We start from the raw sequence: 10,040 nt of genomic DNA, 5'->3' as shown, positions 1-10,040 counted from the left end.
CACACACACACACACACACACACACACACACACACACACACACACACACACACACACACTCACAACAAAATAGGCTGCATGATGATTTACATACGAGCTTTTTCACAACTTGAAATTTCAAGTCCTCAAGACAAAGGTCATTTATTTTTTATGTCTCAGTAGAAATCAGTTCTGGACCAAAGATCCAACATCTAAACTGCTTAACTATCAACAGTTACCCTGCGCATTTGTTTGTGGGCGTTACGACTGCTGTTTTTGTCGTCTTGTGCGACTGATGTGCTTTTCTTTCCTTTTATAAAAAGCCCTCCATTGCTGTGTCTTAAATCTGAGTAAGAGTGTAATAATTAGAGTGTGCAGATTCCTGCATGGGATTGGTGTGGATGTTTACAGCTCAAAGATGGCCGCCATCGAGAGAGGCTTTGTACACCTTTTCTGTTACCCACCACAGATTTACTGGATACTTTATTAGGTGCACTTTGCTGCTATTTCCCCACATTTTCACCAACATAGTTCTATATTAGGTTCTTTATAGTATGAGGAGATAACAAGAGGTGTACTGAAAAGTCTGATTTTAAATTTCCAATCAAATTCTCTCTACAATTGACTTCTTATTCCCTCTTGACAGGTTTTGCACAACTCTTCTCATATATTATCTGTGATTATAACATTTAATTCTAGTTCCCATCTCTCCTTAATATAGCCTGTGTTTTGGCATGACTCCTTTATAATCCTTTGTAAATATGAGAAACATGTTTCTTAGCTGGGAGATGTTTTTCCATAATATTAATAAAGTATTCTTCTATGCTGTTAGGAGTTTTATTAATCTTTTTCTTTATGGTTCAGTTATCTATAGCAGTCTTAAGAGGGGAGTTAGAGTTCCTCTGTTCCCTGTCTTGTCATGGCACAGATTCAACAAGGTGCTGGAAACCTTGGTCCATGTTGACAAGATAGCATCACACAGTTGCTCAATATACAATAATGCTTAGTTGTTACCAAGGGGCCCAAAGAGTGGCAAGAGAATATCCCCACACCATTACAATACCAGCCTGTCACTTCTCACCCTACTACCTGGTTTGCAGCAGAACATTTTTCTATCTTCTGTTGTCCAATTTTGGTCAACCCATGGAAACTTTACTCTTAGTTTACTGTTTTCAGCAGACAGGAAAGGCAGCCGGTGTGCTGCTGAAGGTCATCTGCTTCAATATTTGACCTATCAAGCATTCAGAGATGCCTTTCTGCATACCTTGGTTGCAACAAGTGGTTATTTGAGTTACTGATGCCTTCCTATCATTTTGGAGCAGTCTGGTCATTCTCCTCTAACCTCTGGCATCTACAAGCCATTTTCACTCAGAGAACTCGATATTTTCTTTTTCAGACCATTCTCTGTTAGAGATAAGTGTGCAGAGAAAATCCCAGGAGATCAGTCGTTTCTGAAATGCACAAACCAGCCCGTCTGAGACAATCAACCATTTGAGTTATTCTTGCCTTCCTATAAACTAAAGTAGTCTAGCCATTCTCCTCTGACCTCAACCTGATTCAGACGATTCCCCATAAACCCTGGAGATGGTTGTGTATTTCAGTACATCAACAATGTCGGAAATACTCAGAACAGCCCATTTAACATGAACAACCATGCCACATTCGGCCATGTTTCATCTATTCTGACGCTCGGTTTAAACTTTAGCAGGCTGTCTTGTTCATGTCTACATACGTAAAGGCATGGAGCTGCTGCTGATGTGAAAAGCTGATTAGATATTTGGATTACTTTATTGAGCAGTGGAGCAGGCATACTTAATAAAGTGGTTGCTGAGTGTATGTAGTGTGACTACTTCATAGAGTAGTTGGTGCTTTGTTATCAGATCTATTTTCTTTGTCTGTTTTCTGATGCACATAGTTTCACGAGTATGTTTTTACTTTTCTCCATTTTATATAAAAAAATCCTTCACATTTCATTTTTGCTTCTGAACATTTCTTACTCTACATCCCACCTACATTGTTTGCAGAACTCTTTAGTCAGGAAGGTTTTGATGACTCAGACTTTAAAGAGTGGTGAACTATTTAAGTTTTGAAAAATGTGAATGGGGTTTTGATTGTTGCAGCTGACTCAGGTACTATGTAAAATTCAGTAACTGCCAAATCGACTGAGAAAAACTGTAATGATCAGTTGAGCAGGTGACTGTATTTTGAACAGTTTTCTCAGGTTTTTGTGAATGAGAACGGCATCACTGTCTTTTGGTTTAAGATAAGATAAGATAAGATAAGATAAGATAAGATAAGATAAGATAAGATAAGATAAGATAAGATAAGATAAGATAAGATAAGATAAGATAAGATAGAACTTTATTAATCCCTCGGGTGGGTTCCTCTGGGAAATTCGATTTCCAAAAAGCACAGCACCGACAGAAGTTACAGTTACAGAATATTATATATATATATATATACACACACACACACACATACACACACATATATAAATACAGAGACAAATATAAATAAAATATACAAAGGGGATAAATAGAATAAATAGGAATAAAAATAAAAATACAAGTGAATTGCACATTTCAAGTATTGAGGTCTATTGCACCATTGACTATTTACAAAAGTATTGCACAGTGAGGTGAAGAGGCACTACAGCTTAGTTGTTCCCCCCTCCTTTGTCCTCCTGTTTCCCCTCCCTCTCCCCTCCAGAGAGGAGTTAAACAGTTTGATGGCGTGTGGGACAAAGGAGTTTTTAAGTCTGTTAGTTCTTGTCTTGGGGAGAAGCAACCTGTCACTGAACAGACTCTTCTGGTTGTTAATGGCCGTGTGCAGAGGATGCCTGGCATTGTCCATAATGTCCATCAGTTTCTTTAATGTCCTTTTCTCTGCCACTGTCACCAGAGTGTCCAGCTTCATGCCGACCACAGAGCTAGCCCTCCTGATCAGTTTCTCCAGCCTGGATGAGTCCTTCTTTGCTGTGCTGCTCCCCCAGCACACCACAGCATAGAAAAGTACTCCAGCAACCACTGACTGGTAAAACATCCTCAGGAGCTTCCTGCAGATGTTAAAAGACCTCAGCCTCCTGAGGAAGTACAGTCGGCTTTGGGCTTTTTTATACAGGTGCTCTGTGTTGCATGACCAGTCCAGTTTATTGTCCACCCACAGCCCGAGGTACTTGTACTTGTTGACCACCTCCACCTCCTCCCCCTCTATCTGAACCGGCAGTGGACCTGCTCTGGACCTCCCGAAGTCCACAACCAGTTCCTTAGTCTTTGAGGTGTTGAGTTGCAGGTGGTTTGTGTGACTCCATGCGACAAAGTTCCTCACCAGACTTCTGTACTCCTCTTCCTGATCATCCCAGATACACCCCATGATGGCCGTGTCATCTGCAAACTTCTGAATATGGCATAATTCAGAGTTGTAGCAGAAGTCAGAGGTGTACAGGGTGAAGAGAAGAGGGGACAGCACAGTTCCCTGTGGTGCTCCTGTGCTGCTGACCACAGTGTCAGACGTGATGTCCTTCAGCCTGACGTACTGTGGTCTGTCGGTGAGGTAGTCGGAGATCCAAGCCACCAGGCAGGGGTCCACCTCCATCCTGTTCAGTTTTTCCTGAAGCATACAGGGCCGGATGGTATTAAAGGCACTGGAAAAGTCAAGAAACAGGATCCTGACCGTGCCTTTTCCCCCATCCAGGTGTGAGTGGGCTCTGTGTAGGAGGTACAGGATGGCATCCTCCACTCCGACACCCGCCTTGTATGCAAACTGTAGTGGGTCCTGGGCATGTTGTACCTGTGGTCGGAGGAGGTTGAGGAAGAGCCGCTCTAGAGTCTTCATAAGATGTGACGTCAGTGCCACCGGTCGGAAGTCATTCAGCTCATTGGGCCGGTTCCTTTTGGGGACCGGGACGATGCAGGATGTCTTCCATAGGGCGGGCACTCTCCCCAGTCGCAGACCGAGGTTGAAGATTGAAGATTGTTTGTTTCTTTTGCTAATACTATGTTGGTTGTGATTCGTTACATAGATATATGTTTATTTCATCTCCAGTTTTAATGAATCTTATCATTAATTACATCATATTAACTGCAAAAGTAGTTGCAGTGGCTGATAGGCACTCTGCCATGTCCACATTTTAGCGCATAGCAAATAACAAATAAGTCTTCACATAATGACGATTAGTCATGCTCAGTCTCTGTCAACACTTCTTTAATTGATATAGACTTTGCAGGGCTGTCTACTGTGTAGTATGTTTTAAAAAAATATTTTAAAAAAATTCAATGTGTGTCATGTTTCTGAGGTATGAAAGTAGTAAATATATAAGCTACAGTATCAGTTCTTTGTGTGTATTCGAGTGAAATTCTCCTGTTTCTCACCTCTTTTGGTCTTCAGATCTTCCCTGATTTTATTTATTTATTTATTTACTCAAGAAATAAATTGTTGAGTTAACAGCCATTTACAAGACTTGTTATCAGGTCTTTTTCTACAGGAATGTAGTGTTGACAACAATGCAAACCGATATGAGGAATAACAGTGAAGATGATGGCCATTAGAATAAATAATTTTGGAAATAAAGATGCCTCTGAACCCTGTGAAGCCTGAACCATGAAATAATTGCCAGACACTCTAATTTTTTAATTTATTGACATTTCCGACAGATTAAAAAAAAGTTTGCGTTTGCATGTGTGAGTATTAATTGGATAGTTTTTGCTACATCTAACGTCTTTAGTTTTTTCTGGAAAAACTTTTTTTCTGACTTAATAAGTCATTTCTAATTATTTATTCGATTAAGTGTTCATTATTGGTTTCTAAACACATGCACAGATAAAACTACCCGAAAGAAGCTCCAGTAACAATGCTGTGCTATATCGAGTCCTTTGTGGTGGAATGGCTGCATTTAGGTTGTTGTTCTTGCATGCAGTGAACCTTCTTTGACAGGGCTGTGTCTCTGAGTGACAGATAATGTAGGAAGACCGTGGGGGCCCGGTCAGGGCTCTCGAGCCAGGTCGCCTAACGCACACAGGGGTCATCTGCAGTAATAAGTGGGTCAGAGTCGCCTGAGGCCGACTGCCACAGCACATGAGCAGAAATACAATTTTGTCTTCACATCTTGGCCTGTCATTCTGTCTGTGTTTGTTTCACTGTGTACAGCAAACACATACAGGCACACATTTAAAAAGGGTTGTTTTATAACCCTGTTCACAAAAGCAGGGTTATAAAAAAAGAAGTGGGGACACTATAAAATGTGAGAACCTTATTAAAGGTTTTACTTTATTTAAAATAGTACAAGACTAACATTTCTAATGTTTGAAAGCAGAAGTTTTGTTGAATTTGATGCCAGCAACGTCCAAAAATTGGATGGACAGGAACATCACAGGGTTAGGGTTCAAAGGATTTAAAGAGCATTTAAAGAACACCAGGTGAAGGCACTGCTGTGGCTCACCTGGTTGAGCTGACCACCCTCCTGACCATTCTAGGAAACCAGTGCCAGTCTCTCCAGTCAAAATATGAAAAAAAAAAAAAGTGATTCAATTATAAAATTGACAAAGATCCATCTCATATCCTTTTACCAGAGTATGAGCTGCTGTCCTCAGACTAATCTATTTAAGCTGTAAGCATCTAATTTCCCATCCACACCTGGGATGGTCTGAGCTTCTGCAGTGCATGGGCTCATCTGTGTAGGCACCATTATTGCTAAATGATGTTGCAGACTTTGGAGTAATGCATGAGGCCATTTTACAAAATCTTTCAGGGAAGGACTCCTAATTTCATCCACACAATGCCAAATCGCCTTCTGCATGTATTACAGCACCATGGCTCATAACAAAGAGTCTGCCTTCAGTCCAGAGTCGTCCCCAACTTAAAATTGCACATTATGAAATGATGAAAAAATGTGAGAAAGGAAGCCCTGGATTGTTTAGTAACTAAAATATCAACTAATAAAAGGAAAGGTGTTTATCTCTAGAGTTACAGCAGTCAGTATCCTCAGTTCCCAAATTGAAAAACAAGGAGGTGATGAAACGTGTGGTAAACATGGCCGTGTCCCAACATTTTTAAACGTGTTGCTTTCATAATAAATGAAAGCAAGTGTTCAAAAAACAAAATAAAACAATTATCCTTGTACTATTTTCATTTAACTTTAGAGTCTGAATGATCAAATCACTGCAGTTCAGTTATATAGTTGTATGCAGTTTATAAAGCATTGAATTTTTTTTTAAATGAGTTCACATTTTTGCCTTTGTTCGTGTGTTTTTGACATCATTGGGAATATTTTTGCTCTTGTTCTGTCTGAAAAAACAAATCTCTGGCAGTGTTTGTTGTCACTTCAGTAGTTTCTCATTCTAGCTTTTCTTCTTTTTATTCCATTGCTTAAAATTTCTTAACATTACACTTAAAATGATGATCTGAACACTGAAAAAGCCCCTTTTTAACATATAAAGATACCCTATATGGAGAGATCATATAAGACATTCAGGGTGTACCCCCCTCTTTTATGGACTGCAACATCTGGAAATACTCTGGAAGTCCCTCAACCCTTTTTAAACCACTTAAATTAGGTTTTTCTTTTTCTGTGTGTGGTCTTTGCTGTGCATTTAGGGTAACAAATGAATACTTAGACAGTACAAGAAAAACAAGAAGAACAAAAATAGTTTAATAGGATTTTTAAATGATCCCAAACAAACTGAATAAAAGAAACTGTGCATCACAGACTTGACATTCTGGTATTTAACTGTAAAAACATATCAAACATTTGACAAATGTCCAGTTTACGCTTTTACATTTACACCCTTCTTCTCAGGTTTGTTTCCCGGGAGAAAAAAAATAGAAATCAATAATTTATAAATTAAAACCTATGTTTCTTTAAAATTACACTACAATTTCTAAAAGCTGTTTCCGTCAGTGATATCATGGTTCTCAAGGATTGCTATTGCCTTGTTTCCCAGTAATGGTATTTAATAATGAACTAAATACATTTGAAAAGTCCCATTCACCCACAAGATGAAGAACTTTTTACATCAGAGCATGTGTTTCTGGACTTGTCCTTATATGTCTTTACATCCTGTCTGTCCCTATCGAAATTATGCACAGCTAACAGACATCACACCCACCTCTGGACTCAGCCAACAGCTGCTGCATGCCTGAATGGTCAGACACCAAGCATGATACACCTGATAGATTAGCAGGTTAGTATGAAGCGTTTTCCCCAATACAAAGCACTGAAGGTTTGATTAGGCTGACACTGCTAGCTTACACTGATTAGGATTTCTTAAAAAGCTTCCAACTGAAGAAATTTTCTTGTTTAATAAAACAGAAGAAAATAAAAACACTAAAAACAACTGTTGTGAAAAATATCATTGAAATTGAACGAGACACGTATCTGTGTGGCTGCAGAGAGCTACTCAATGTTTGTGTCCAATAACAACCAGCAAAGAAAAATGCAATGGGACTATTTAAAATATAAATATTTTGGTAAACTTAAAGTGAAAATATAAGTCTTATGCTTCAAATAATTATAGTATTTTTCTGAATGTTACACATTACAATTTAATTCTGTTAAGTGAGTAATTATGAGTTAATATTCAGAGCTAAATGCGTACAGCGGGGGGATTTAGCCTTATATTATCAAGAAATTGTGTCTTTGAAATACTGTCAAAATAAAAGAGCTGCTGTCATTTAATCAAAACACGATTAACAAGAAATCTAATGAGACAATCTTACCGGCATTTCCTCAGAGCACTTGGCAAGACAGAGGTTGAGAGCAGGAACAAAATCCAGTATTTAGATGCTGACTTAGTGGAAATAAATTCCTGTTAAACACCGTCCAGTGGAGAAGAAAGTGGAGCTGTAGTCCTCATCATTCATTCTCCCGAGAAGCACACATTAAGCACAAAGCCTCTCACACACTCCGGCTCTCTGTCCATGTGATTCAGCCTCTCCCCTCTCCTTCCTCCCACTCTCTCTCCTTGCATTGAGCGCTTAATCTCCAGTCCCCACTACTTCACTGTTTCCCCTCTCTACAGCTTATCACATGCACACGGTCTTTCCCAGAGCTTCAAGGTAAAGTCCACAGCAGCACTTTGCTCCCTTTCTCTTTTTGTTTCCCTCCCATGTTTGGCCTCTCATGTGTCTCCCCCCACCCTCTCTCATCTTCTCTCTTTGGTCCTCGGTGCTCTGAACATCTGTCATGCTGTTGTGTCTCAGAGCTTCTGTTGCTGTTGAATTCTCACTTTCAGTCCACGCCTCATTATCTGCATAGACTCTTTGTCCTCAAGCTTATTGTAGCTTTCTTACATGCTTTCACTTTTGAACTTTTCACGTGCCTGTGCTGCTGAAAATCATCTCTAGCTCCATCTCAATGGCACCCATCGTTTGCCCCTAGTGTTCTGGGCCCATGTGCAAAGCTTGTCTAGCTTGAGGGTCACATCCATCCTCTGTTGTTTTCCTCAGGGAGAAAAGACTACAGCTTTCAAGTGAGACCTCCTACCTTCAAATATGATTGGAAACACTGAACATCAGGTTTAAGGACACAGCACTGATTTGTTCTTGCCTTAACAAAATCTCCACGAGACGGGCTGAAGTCATTCAACAGCAAATGCACTGAGATTGAAATGGAGATTGAAGCATTCGGCTGAAGAAATGTTGATGAGGCCTGAGGAATAAAAAACAGTGTACGTGCTGAGCAGCTTTATGTAACTTAATCCTCAAGGGGTTTGTAAATCTGCCAAATAAATAGGACATATCCCATGTTATAGTCAGGGAGCTATAGCCTGGTTTCTGTTCTGGTTGATTACATTTGGAGGCCTACCAACCTGAGTGACAGGTCTTTTGATGGTACAGCACTGTCAGCTATACATACTGTATCTATTGCTGTGTGAAGCCTGCAGACAAACTGAATGGCTCAAGCTCTGGTGGGAGTCACACTGTGAATAATCCAACATAAAACATGCAGTATTAACCTGAATGAAGTTCCTATAAGATCAGGGACAACACATGTGTTAGTGATTTGTCAACCCTTCCTTTCCTTCTTTTTTACTTTGTTTCCACAATCAGAGGAGTCGCCCTCCGTTGGTCATCATAAAGAATGCAGGTTTAACTTCTGTCTGTGTACATTTTTCCTGCCATTCCCACATACTGGATTGATTCATAGCAACTTTACTCAACCTTGCCTTCCAGAGCAATGCCGCTAACAAAGCTGGGTAAAGAACAAACATTTGTGACATTTTCTGTCCCAGAAAAATATTTGCATGATCTGAGTAGTTTGCACCCACTGACACGGTGATGAGGTTGAAATGTGGACTTTCAGAGAACAGAAGGGCTTCCTAAATGAACAGCTCTGTGTCTGACCCAATTAAAAGTGCACTCGCCTGAGTGTCATCTCCTTAGCACCGCCGCCATAAAGTGACTTACCCTGACATTAGTGTTAGAGTTTTAGGGTTTGCTACCAAGTTATGTTCTTAAACTGATTACCCTTAGGAAATGTTTCTCAGGGCTCCCTAGAAGTCAAATCTTCACACCCAATTAGACTATATTTTAAGTACAGAGCATGAATATTAAATCTATCTAGTCAGTTACTGATAGTTTTTAATGCATGACTGAGAATGAGAGCATAATGGCCTCCACACATTTTCTGTCAGTACTCATAAAAAAATGAACACAAAATAAAATGTGTCAGGCCAGCACAAGCTGCCAAAACAGCTTCCCTTCAGTTTGGCATTGATTCTGCAAGTCTGAACTTTACTAGAGGGAAGAATACGATTTGTCCATAAGCAGTTCCCTCAGTTGGTCTTTTGATGATCTATCGCAGTGGTCCAAAATCCTCAATACGTGTTGCAAACACTATAACATACAAGACTAATTCTGTGTAGCATGTAAATAAAAGCGGAATCCAATGCAAATCTCATATTTTATTTACATATCAAACATTTTTTAAAAAAAAAGTGTCATTTTAAGGAAAATATTGAGTCTAATTTGAATTTGATGTCATTGACATGTCTCAAAAAACTTGGGACCGGGCCTGTTTACCACTGTGCAGCATTCCCTCTTCTTTTAACAGCAGCCCATAAATG

General features: G+C 39.7%; 1 protein-coding gene across 1 annotated transcript in view; it reads right to left on the bottom strand.

The window, feature by feature from the left end:
* LOC102295309 (trace amine-associated receptor 13c) overlaps nucleotides 1–8,059 on the bottom strand; it is a 16,541-nt gene extending 8,482 nt beyond the window's left edge. Inside the window, exon 1 of the mRNA XM_005937193.2 lies at nucleotides 7,693–8,059. The gene's annotated coding sequence lies outside the window, so the exon portion shown is untranslated. The remainder of the gene's footprint in view (nucleotides 1–7,692) is intronic.
* Between the last annotated feature and the right edge of the window lie 1,981 nt (nucleotides 8,060–10,040).

This window comes from Haplochromis burtoni, unplaced genomic scaffold (genome assembly GCF_018398535.1).
Source record: "Haplochromis burtoni strain Fernald_Lab_line unplaced genomic scaffold, NCSU_Asbu1 Contig_59, whole genome shotgun sequence".
Classification (NCBI taxonomy): Eukaryota; Metazoa; Chordata; class Actinopteri; order Cichliformes; family Cichlidae; genus Haplochromis; species Haplochromis burtoni.
Note: the sequence above shows the minus strand (reverse complement) of the source record. Positions and strands in the feature narration are given on the sequence as shown.